This window comes from Periplaneta americana, chromosome 16, assembly GCF_040183065.1.
Source record: "Periplaneta americana isolate PAMFEO1 chromosome 16, P.americana_PAMFEO1_priV1, whole genome shotgun sequence".
Taxonomy (NCBI): Eukaryota; Metazoa; Arthropoda; class Insecta; order Blattodea; family Blattidae; genus Periplaneta; species Periplaneta americana.
Window position 1 is genome coordinate 85,431,807 of NC_091132.1, and position 8,159 is coordinate 85,439,965.

The following is an 8,159-nucleotide window of genomic DNA, read 5'->3' on the forward strand; positions in this document are numbered from 1 at the left end:
GATGACGCGCGGAGAGTCCATGCTCATTGGTCTTTTATTTTAAAATTGATAGCGATATCAGCGTACATTATAAACATAACCGCCTGAAATAATTACAATGGGCATAAACCAATTGTGTACGTATTATGGTATAATATAAATACGTTGAAAGTGTTTATATCGTGTATATAACAACTGTACTTACTGCATTATTTTTCTGTATTTCTTAACAATTCGTCTGCTCTCAGTGTCTGCAGTCCGTTTTCGTCTTCTAGTTTCCAGTCTTGTGTTTATAAAAATTCTAGCATGGAATGTTTTTTAATATTCCATTCTAAAGTTTGGAAAAAGGAGCATGTATCGGTAATGAAATGTCAGCCACGCGTTCATTTACAATAAACATTATAACTGAACAATAAATTATTGCCACTGGAGGCTTTTATGATTAACCCACTAATATGTCTTAAAGACAAAATGCCATAAATCGTTAATATAAAATCAATATGAGAATTATAGTTAAAAACGTTACTGGTATCAGTCGCTAACCCTCCACCCCTTTAGTATGGGACTGTTAGTATAAGTAGCATGATTATTTTTATTAATTGTAAGTAATGTATGACCCAGCAACAAAGATTACAAAAGAAAGAAAATAATTTGAAACTTAACATAGATGAATCTAACTTAATTATTATGCAAAGCCGGTATTAATGTAGGCTAATTATATAAGCCTACGTGATTTATTTAAACTTACTTGTAGGCTTTAACATTCTTGGTCGTTTCGGCTTTATTTTCATTAAAGCTGCTCGAAAATCAGGAACAAAATCGTCATCTTTAAAATGATCAGATTCCGCATACTGCTTGTATCAGGATTGAAATTATCCTGTCTTTTGCAAGCAATTACCCATTTTTTTCCAATTCCTAAATCTTTAGGAATGGTAAAGAAAGACAACTCTTTATGTTTATCGTTAGAATTGTTGCATACCGCAACAGCCAAGCCCCCACACCAGTAGCTGCGCAGACCATACGGGACAGGACAAATAGAACGTTGCGCGCGACGCCATTACTGTGGCAGCTCAGACTAGCAGGCTATTAAGTTTCTAGCTGCAAATATCACAAATATAAGTATCCGGACCCTTAATAATACATAAAAATATAATAAACTGTGAAATTATTGTTTATCCTTATTATAATAAAGTAATAAGTACGCAATATGATTTATAAAACCAATACAACTGGATTGAATTGTGTCAGTAAAGTTTCATACGAAGACCTGCCTGCTGCAGTTGAACCTACAATATGGGCTACAATTATTATATTATTTTTGTCGAAACTAACAGTCCTCTTGATATTCATATATCAAATAAAATACAGTGTTATTGTGACGAACAAAGTGACAATAAAAACGGACAGGAATGAAGAAAATGTAGACCTACTATTTACCATAAAAAAGTAAAAATACTTTATTATGTTGGTAAAAAAGTAAAAGTAAAGGTATCCCCGTAACATGCCATAAAGGCACTTGGGAGGCATGGAGGTAGAGCCCCATGCTTTCCATGACCTCGGCACTAGAAAGAGGTGGTGTGGTCGGCACCACGCTCTGACCGCCTTTTACCCCCGGGAAGGTCCCGGTACTCAATTTTATAGGAGGTTGAGTGAACCAATCAATCCACTAAATCTTACTTCAAAATGCATTTGTAATCTCAATAATAATAATAATAATAATAATAATAATAATAATAATAATAATTATTATTATTATTATTATTATTATTATTATTATTATTATTATTATTATTAGATAAATAGATAAATTAGATAAATTGTTTTCTTTATATTCTGTTTCAGTGGGTGATTAATTCATTCGCAGTGTTCTGCCCAAGGGCAGGTCTTTTACTGCAAACCCAGCATTCTCCAATCTTTTCTATTTTATGTTATCCTTTTGTATCCGCATTTGATCCATTACCTCAATGTAGTCCATTATTTGATATTTTCTTCTGTCCCAAACTCTTCTCCCGTTCACCATTCCTTTTAGTGTATCCTGAAAGGTGATTATTGACTATTAATTTTTTTAACTAATAGCAGATACTTTTAGAAATATATATTCAGCTCTGATGGTGAAAAATAGATAAAAACAAATAAAGTAGAATTTAATAAATGTCTTCGACTTGTATTAAGTCAACAATGTAAAATGTAGTTATATAAATGTCCCGATCTAAATTTATGCTTTTGATATATCTGATTTTCATTTCTCTCACATTCTGCACCTACACTTTCATAATTAGATTTGATTTTATTCATTTCATATTAAATATTATGTGCAACAATTGCCAGTTACGTGAGTTATGAATAGCATGTTACGTTTTCCCCATCGTTCGATTAGTCTTTCAACACAAAGGAACGAAAAATAATTCATCAGGAGTGATTCACTTTGCCAGCCAAGCGAATCTCGTCTCGTCCGGGGTACAGAAACCCAACGCACCATCGTGAACCCTGCATAATCATGGTAAAGCCACAGTCTAGTATACACAATCACGAACTTCGTGATATATACACATATATATATACATATATACATATATATATAGATATATATGTATATATACGATACAATATACGAACTTCGTGACTGTATATACTAGGCTGTTATATCCACGAAGAGAGGGCACAACACGCAACAGATGTCTCCTCGAGCACTATGGTTAGGGAAGCCATAACAGCATTGGGAACTGTTCCCCAGACGTAACCTCCTGACGCCAAATATAATATGCACAAATTCGTTTATATATAGTAATGTTAGGCTACGCGTACTATTCGCAAGATATACAAATTATACTATTGTTGAAAATTTTTGGTTATATATAAAGTATATTTATTTTATACATTTACTCAGCTCATATATTTCTCTACCAAATGGCACTGAGGTAAATGATCTAATCATATAACCAAACGTAGAGGAAACTGCACTGTGTCAAAGTCCAATAATGTGAGACGCGGATAAGTAGGCCAGCATCAAGGCTTCTATACACTCAATAGGTTATCTCATTTTTCATTAGCCAATGAAATGGTTAATTGGCTGATGACGCGCGGAGAGTCCATGCTCATTGGTCTTTTATTTTAAAATTGATAGCGATATCAGCGTACATTATAAACATAACCGCCTGAAATAATTACAATGGGTATAAACCAATTGTGTACGTATTATGGTATAATATAAATACGTTGAAAGTGTTTATATCGTGTATATAACAACTGTACTTACTGCATTATTTTTCTGTATTTCTTAACAATTCGTCTGCTCTCAGTGTCTGCAGTCCGTTTTCGTCTTCTAGTTTCCAGTCTTGTGTTTATAAAAATTCTAGCATGGAATGTTTTTTAATATTCCATTCTAAAGTTTGGAAAAAGGAGCATGTATCGGTAATGAAATGTCAGCCACGCGTTCATTTACAATAAACATTATAACTGAACAATAAATTATTGCCACTGGAGGCTTTTATGATTAACCCACTAATATGTCTTAAAGACAAAATGCCATAAATCGTTAATATAAAATCAATATGAGAATTATAGTTAAAAACGTTACTGGTATCAGTCGCTAACCCTCCACCCCTTTAGTATGGGACTGTTAGTATAAGTAGCATGATTATTTTTATTAATTGTAAGTAATGTATGACCCAGCAACAAAGATTACAAAAGAAAGAAAATAATTTGAAACTTAACATAGATGAATCTAACTTAATTATTATGCAAAGCCGGTATTAATGTAGGCTAATTATATAAGCCTACGTGATTTATTTAAACTTACTTGTAGGCTTTAACATTCTTGGTCGTTTCGGCTTTATTTTCATTAAAGCTGCTCGAAAATCAGGAACAAAATCGTCATCTTTAAAATGATCAGATTCCGCATACTGCTTGTATCAGGATTGAAATTATCCTGTCTTTTGCACGCAATTACCCATTTTTTTCCAATTCCTAAATCTTTAGGAATGGTAAAGAAAGACAACTCTTTATGTTTATCGTTAGAATTGTTGCATACCGCAACAGCCAAGCCCCCACACCAGTAGCTGCGCAGACCATACGGGACAGGACAAATAGAACGTTGCGCGCGACGCCATTACTGTGGCAGCTCAGACTAGCAGGCTATTAAGTTTCTAGCTGCAAATATCACAAATATAAGTATCCGGACCCTTAATAATACATAAAAATATAATAAACTGTGAAATTATTGTTTATCCTTATTATAATAAAGTAATAAGTACGCAATATGATTTATAAAACCAATACAACTGGATTGAATTGTGTCAGTAAAGTTTCATACGAAGACCTGCCTGCTGCAGTTGAACCTACAATATGGGCTACAATTATTATATTATTTTTGTCGAAACTAACAGTCCTCTTGATATTCATATATCAAATAAAATACAGTGTTATTGTGACGAACAAAGTGACAATAAAAACGGACAGGAATGAAGAAAATGTAGACCTACTATTTACCATAAAAAAGTAAAAATACTTTATTATGTTGGTAAAAAAGTAAAAGTAAAGGTATCCCCGTAACATGCCATAAAGGCACTTGGGAGGCATGGAGGTAGAGCCCCATGCTTTCCATGACCTCGGCACTAGAAAGAGGTGGTGTGGTCGGCACCACGCTCTGACCGCCTTTTACCCCCGGGAAGGACCCGGTACTCAATTTTATAGGAGGTTGAGTGAACCAATCAATCCACTAAATCTTACTTAAAATGCATTTGTAATCTCAATAATAATAATAATAATAATAATAATAATAATAATAATAATAATAATAATAATAATTATTATTATTATTATTATTATTATTATTATTATTATTATTATTATAGTAGTAGTAGGCCTAAATAATAATAATAATAATAATAATAATAATTATTATTATTATTATTATTATTATTATTATTATTATTATTATTATTATTATTATTAGCCTCTAGCCTTGGTATTATACAAGGCTACTAACCCGATCCATGATAGACAGGGCAGGCTTGTTAGTCATAACTGTTTATACATGGATAATTCTCGGCAGATGCGTCCATGTCGCGGGGGTGGGCACCTTATTGGTGGCTAAGTTCTGTCGAGGACCCAGTGCCTCAGGGTATATTGAGGCCCCCTGCACGGGGATACGTGTGAAGACTGTAACGGTCAACCAGTCTACATGAAACCACAGTCTAATATATATATATTAGACTGTGGTGAAACCATGTGATAGTCACAACGGCTGGAAGAGCGGAAGCAGCAGCCCTCTCTGAAGGGGTTAATACACAGAGAAGCATGGACATATGCATGAAGATGGCAGCCCCATCATTGTCCTTACCCTGCGCAGCGCTCGTAACGCGGCCAGGGGACATTTTACTTACTGCATTGCCTCATCAAAGAATAAGCCGGACTGATACTCATAAGACGAAAACAGCAAGGAATAAAGGTAGACGATCAGGATTTGCGGAAAATCTTAAAATAGGAGCTTGGAATGTGAGGGGCTTGTGTAATAAAGAATCCGAATTAGAAGTTGAATTAAAATCAAGAGACATAGACATAGCAGCTATATCAGAAACTAAGAAGAAACTAAAAGGCTCAAAGGAATTGACTGATTATATACTAATTTATAGTGGAGTAACTCAGGAGAAAAGATCAAGCGCTGGAGTAGCCCTTATGGTGAAGAAATCATTGAAGAATAGAATTCAAAGTTACAACTGGGTAAGTGAAAGAATTGTAAGCGTGAGGCTTCACATACATCGAGGATACTTAACAATAATTTCCTTTTATGCACCTGAAGAAGGTAGAAGTAAAGAGACAGAGGAATTCTACTCTGAACTACAAGAATACATATCAAAACTAAATAAAAACGACTACTTAATTATAGCCGGGGACTATAATGCTCGGATTGGAAATAATCCAATACAGGGTATAATGGGGCCACATGGAGAAAGAGTTGAAAATCAAAATAGGAAAGCATTAAAAGATTCCTGTGCTCATAATGAAATGAGAATAACGAACTCCTATTTCAATCATCGAGACATACATAAATTTACCTGGTCTCAACGAGGACTTCGAAGCATAATAGATTATGTGCTTGTCAATAGAAAACTAGTATCTTCAATACAAGACACACGAGTATTTCGAGGAAGCGATGTTGGTTCAGATTATTTTCTCCTTGTTACAAAATTAGTTCTCTTTAAAAGATGGTGGAGAACAAGAACAAAAGAAAAAGGAAAACCCACAGAAACATATAAAGTCAATTTATTTAGAGAAGAGAGCATTCGGGAATTATATAGTACACGAATGAAACAATATATGGAAGATATAGAATTCAACGACAACATAAATCAGAACTGGGACAAATTGGAAAATATCCTACATAAAACAGCAACAGAGGTTTTAGGAAAAAGAAAAAAAAAGAAGACAGAAAAGAGGACTTAAAGTATGGAACGAAGATATAGAAGATAAAATACATCAAAAGAAACAAGCATACCTAAAATACTTACAAACTAAATCGACAGAAGATAGAACTAATTACAAACTAAAATGTGCGACAGTTAAAAGAGAGGTAAGGAAAATAAACAGACAGCACTGGGAGAAATACATAGCAGATATAGAACATGATGTACATGGACAACAACGAAAGGCATATAAAATTATGAAATTCTTAAACAAAAATGAAAAAGACACACTCCAAACGAACCCAATAACATTGAATGATTGGGAGCAATACTATATTGAATTGTGGACAGATAAAAACGATCCTCCTTGGAGTTTAGAAGAGAATGATCCAGATATAGATCCCATTACTTTAGAGGAATTAAAAGAAGCCCTAAAAACAATTAAAAACAAAAAATCCCCAGGCACAGATGAAATAAACAATGAATTACTAAAATATGCAAATGAAACATTTTTAGACAAATTTTTAGAATTGATAAATATGTGTTGGAAAAATGGATTTATACCGGATAAATGGAAAGAAGCCTTAATAATACCACTACATAAAAAGGAGTTAGGAATAACTGCTCGAACTGTAGAGGAATAAGCCTATAGAATATTACAAAATGAATTAGACAAGTGCACCAAAAGCGATCATGTCATAATAAGTGGGGACCTGAATGCACGTATGGGCAATCTTCCCATCCCTAAAATAGTTGGGACTTATGGAGAAAATCATTTGAACGAAAATGAGAAAGAACTGAGGAATTTTGCAACTTTCAACAATTTGAAAATCACGAATACATTCTATAGAAAGAAAGATATTCATAAGTACACCTGGTCCAGGCGAGAACACAGGTCATTATTAGATTATGTTATTGTAAACGAAAAATTACACAAATTAGCACAGGATGTGAGAGTACACAGAGGAAGTGATGTATATACTGACCATTATTTAGTTATAGCAAAATTAATAATGTTATCTAGATGGAAAAAACAATACTTGCTCGAGAAAAGAGATGATGAAGTATACAAAACATACCTTCTACAGGAAGATAGCATAAGGAACTTGTATCAAACAAGACTTGGTAAATATCTTTCGGAAATACCAACTGAGGAAGACATAAAGCTAGAATGGCAAGTAATACAAAATACTGTAATTAAAACGGCATCTGAAGTTTTAGAAAAGAAAAAGAAAATACGAAATAAAAGAGGGGTACGTATATGGAACCAAGAGATTGAAAAAGCAATTAAAGAAAAACAAAAATGGTATTTACATTATCTTCAAAATAAAAATGCAGAAATGTACCAGATTTATAAAGAAAAGAGGAACCAGGCTAAAAAATTAGTAAGAGACGCACATCAAGAATCCTGGGATACTTTTATATCTAGGATAGAGGATGATGTTCATGGACGTCAACAAATGGTTTATAAGGTGTTAAAACATATGAATAAAGCAGAAAAGGAAACCTCGTGCCTAAATGTTATATCAGAAGAACAATGGATAGATCACTATGGAAAATTATGGTATGATACTAACAGAAGTGAGAACGAAATAGAGCCAAATGAAGAAAATAACTCTGATAACATAATTATCGACCCCATAACTTTGGAAGAAGTAAATCAAGCACTATTATTAACCAAAAATAGAAAAGCATCTGGATTGGATGGAATGACAGCAGAAATCCTTAAATATGGCTGACTGATCTTGAAACTAAGATTAGTACATTTCTATAATA